Source organism: Fukomys damarensis, unplaced genomic scaffold (assembly GCF_012274545.1).
Source record: "Fukomys damarensis isolate Sample0158 unplaced genomic scaffold, DMR_v1.0_HiC HiC_scaffold_38, whole genome shotgun sequence".
In the NCBI taxonomy this organism is placed as follows: Eukaryota; Metazoa; Chordata; class Mammalia; order Rodentia; family Bathyergidae; genus Fukomys; species Fukomys damarensis.
This window is the reverse complement of record NW_022900950.1, coordinates 8,738,602-8,743,237: the sequence shown is the minus strand read 5'-3', so window position 1 is coordinate 8,743,237 and position 4,636 is coordinate 8,738,602. Positions and strand designations below refer to the sequence as shown.

The 4,636-nt window shown below is 33.8% G+C and overlaps 1 pseudogene; it reads right to left on the bottom strand.

Annotated features, from left to right (window-relative positions):
* Window positions 1-2,157: 2,157 nt before the first annotated feature.
* LOC104872528 lies at window positions 2,158-2,528 on the bottom strand (annotated as a pseudogene).
* Between the last annotated feature and the right edge of the window lie 2,108 nt (window positions 2,529-4,636).

Sequence of the window (4,636 nt, the reverse complement as noted above, 5' to 3'; positions counted from 1 at the left end):
TCTTTGACCTCTAGCTCATGGTACTCTAAGAAATACTTTTTGTTGTTTAAGTTCTGCACTCTGAGGCATTTTTGTATTGCAGCCTTAACAAACTCTCACAGACAAATCTCTCTTCACTCATTATATTGCTGAAGCTATAATTTCACGATGCTCCATTCCTCAGAGGCTATTATTAGAATTTTGACACAGAATTATATTGAATTAATTCTGATACTCGCATGAAAATGAATTCCTCTACATAGTAGAGGTTTATTAATCTGATCAAGTTCTAAAGATAAACATTTTTTAGTAATTTTGAATTTCTTATCTATATTTTTATAAAATGTTCACAAGAACATTGCCATCTTTACTTTTTCAGATGTTATATTCAGGATATTGTATTCCTGGAGTAAAATTAATATGGTATATTGCCTAACACAATAAAATATGAAGAATCTTTTAAGTGAGTTATAAAAGGTAAGATAAAGAAGATCAATGTTTACTTCAATAGGGTCGATATTTTCAAATAAAACTCACGGCCAAAGCATTTCATATTTATTCTCAGAATAAATACATACTGTAAACATTTGCTTCCAATTAAATATTATTCCTTGTCCAATCATGTTTATTTAGAAAATTTCAGTCTACAAATATTTCTTAATGAAATTTGTGAATTTTGAAATAATGTTCTTCAGTAACTTTCATGACTTCCACAGATTTTTGAGAAAGGGTAAAATAAAAACATTTTTATTTACTGCTTTGTTGAATTCAGTATGTTTTATTTCACATTTCTGTCTATCCCTTCATGGCATGAGAGTCGTGGCTACACATTTTCTTACTTGATTGGCAGTTTCAGTAGTTTTCATCTGTATAGTAAGTCTTCTGTCCTTTGTTGTACTTGAGTCTGTGCAGGAAGAATTTCATTTATTTGTATCGGAAATGGTAGTAAAATGAAAAACTTTAAAAAATTGTCCTAAAGATAAAAATATTTTAAACTAATCTGTCTGAAGTCATGCATATGTCTCTCTGGTGGGTACTTCAGAAGACAGATGTTATATGATTTACCCTCTGAAAAATATAATATGATGTAGTAATATAGAATAAAAGCAAATAGATTCCTTGCATCTTTTTATGTTTCAGTTTATTTAATATCTCCTTGGAGTAGCCAAAATCTGTCATTCACATTATTTTAATTCCTTCCTTCCATTCTCATTTCTTTTATTTGTCTTCTTTCAATTTCTTGTCATGTTTAATTGGCTGATGATAATTTCAATTTCAAAGAAAAATAAAGTAAAAAACTTTTTTTTTTTTTTTTTTTTTTTTTTGGTCTCACAGGTATTCTACAACTCTTCCCAGGGCTCAGATTTTCTCAGAAAATATCCAAACACTTACAGAAATTTGAAGACTATAGCAACTCTTATATTAAGGCCCTTACTCTGAAATCCACTTGATGAAATACATTACTGCATTTCTTTCCAATTAAGAGCCATTTGCTATTGTTTTCTCCTGATACATAAGTAAGGATTTTTATCTGAATGCTAGATTAAGCAGAGGATTTTAAACAAAATGCAATTAGGACAAATTCCATTTTACTCAATTAGGTCGGTCAGAAGAACAGAGCTCCTCATAGCGAGCAATTCAAATCACTTGTATTGTTCACTTGTTTAGTAAAGAACTCCCATTCACTTAAAGAAAATTTTATATAAAAACCTACACAGATACGACTGGATTGTCTCTATAAAGCTATGGGAAGTTGAAGGTATCATAAATCAAAAATGTTTTGAATACTTGTAAGCTATCGAACATCATAGTTTAATATGGGCTGTCTGCTCTGATGATCTTGTGCCTCACTTGGACCTCTGGCTGTCCGCTGCCATTGTCCAACAGCATCAGAGAAAATTGTACTGACAGCCCAGGAAATAAATCAAAATTCAAAATCTCAACTGTAGTTTCTACTAACTTCATATTATTTAGATATTGGAAGTCAAACCATGAAAAGTCAGGATTTTTTTCCCCAATACTAAAAAAAAAGGGCTATATTTATTGAGTGTAGGAGGATGCAAATAATATAAAAATCAAAAGTCTATTCAATATTTAATCAACTGCTTTTTGCTTGTCCAATAAGAGTTGGATGTTATCTGTACATTTTCTAAGCACCCTGCTCCGCTCATGAAATTTTCAGAGGAGGGAAAACTGAGGGGGAGATTCCTTAAGTGGTCCTTTGGGGGAACTCTGATCAGAGCAGGAGGGAGTGTTCAGGTCCACCTCCTTTCTTCCCCTCTGCATCATGTATACTACGGAATAATCATTGCACACAGCGATGAAGCCTGCAGTTGGTGAAAAGACGCTCTGGAACCCACTCCGCCATCTCGGCACTGGTCCAGGTTCTTCATGATTTTGTTCACAGCCAGAGGGTCTTTTTGATTTTCCAAAAATCTAGCAGACGCCTTTTCTATGAATGCTCTCAGGTCCTCCTTCATAAAGTAGCCTTTGTCCAGGGCAAATCAAAACACCATGGTTTCCATGGCATGATACCATTGGGATGGCATTTTGGTGAGGTCTGTTGAAACCTGGGCTTGGAGGCACTGCTGCCCGGGCAAGGAGGCACAGGCATAGGTGGGAAAAGAAGTGTTTTTATTATGCTTAAAATAGTGATAAAACTGCAGCAAATTTTGTTAAATGAAAATGGCAGTAACAAATTTATACGTTTTTTCTATTTCCAAAAGAAAATACTGCGAAAAAAAATTTAAGCTAGCAATATTATATTTTAATTCCGTCAAAAAATAAAATTTTATCAAATTTTTAAAAAGAAAGTGGGACAATTGGGTATACCATAATGAACATCTGTGATATTAGGAATGGTGTTAATCTCTATGAATTTGGTTTGAGAAGTCCACTAATGCCTGAAGTAAACATTTTTTTGGAGACTGGTCAGTGTAGCATAGCACAGAGGTCCACATCTGTGATCAGCGTGCAGAAATAGCTACAACCAAAAGATGCAGGAGCCCTGGAGAGAGACAGTTTGTAAAAGAAAGAAGGAGCCGGCCCGGGGATGTAGCTCAGTGGCGCCATTCCTGTTTCACAAGTACAAGGTCCAGATTTCTGTCACTGGTACTGCAGGTAAAAAAAAAAAAAAGAAGAAGAAGAAGCAGCAGCTATTCTTAGGAGGTTTGAGGTAAATTGCGTTGGGTTGACCAGAATATTCATACTTGTTACTTAAATACAGTTTCATATGAAATGTTGACATTGGATTAAGTAACCTTCAAAGTGAGTAATTCTTCAATACGTGCACCTCATATGTGTTCTATAGAAATCAAACTTGGTAAGGGGCAAAACTGTTGTTCATTTTGTATTCTTACTGGAGCATAAATATATGTCTTTTTTCAATGTTATAGGTATTTTCCTCTAAAATTGATTGTATATACTTTACCTGAGTAAAAAATAATATCTACCATATTTGAGCCTTTCTTAGGTACTAATGTTCTGTGCTATTCAGTTCATATGCATCACATCATGTGGCCAAAACAGCAAATCTGTGAATAACTGAAATACTGATGTGGCTGCTTTAATACCGTAACAGTTTGATTCCAGCCACAATTCAAAATAAACAAAAAGCTCATGAGCAGTTCATAATGGGATGCTTTATTTTTTGTACTAAATCCTCATAACACTTTTCCCAGGTAGCATTTTATTCTCCTGTTTCAGTGTCTTAACATTATGACAAACTTCTCCATAATAGAGCTGTATTTAACTTACAGTTGATGTGTTCTAATTTTCAGAGAAATAAAATTCTTCCCAACAGACTTAACTTTGTAATAGTTATTAAGATTCAATCATTCCAACGTGTTTGTATATTCCAAATTTGAATCATTAAACACAAAATGCAAAATTATATCATAAGTGTTTCACTTAATGAGAATGAAGGACACATGTGATATTTCAATAAAAGAAGACAATAGTATTTCCCACTGAATTCTTTAATGAGCGATGTGTTGCTTTACATCTGGGAACAGTATAATGCAGTATGATTCCAAGTGGTTGAAGTACGTGAGCTTCTTAGGTCAGAGAAAAGAAACTGAAAAAATCAGAGCAATGTTAGGGAAGAGGACTTGGCAGGTAGGAGCAACAGGTAATTGCTTTATTTGCAGCAATTCTTGGCTGTTTCCCTTAAACTGTCATCATGTTTCTTTGAGGGTTATCCAGTAAAATGCTTGCTATTATAATGGTCTTATTTAGTCAGATGAGGAAACAGAGGAAGAAATCAGGAAAATTTGCCAAGGCAACAAAACATCTGAGCAGGGTAACCATCATTTGAATTATGATCCACGTAGTCACCTGACTTAACCACTAATATACCTTACACTTTCATAGTTTCATTACATAAAACTAATGGTGCTGCTAAAGCACAGATGCATGGTTAAAACAGTGTAAGGACTTGTAATACCAGGACAACAGTTTGAAAAAGAACACTTTATATTTGCCTATAAAAGAAAAGAGAGAATTAATTACAACCAATTTCAAGGAGAAGTGATGTGGCTGTCAGAATGAGTGCATTAGTTCTCTGCTAGACATATTTCCTTTTGTTAATAAACAACAGCAACGAAAATTATCACAAAATTATGTTCACAGACATGAATACACAAGGACACATCAATTT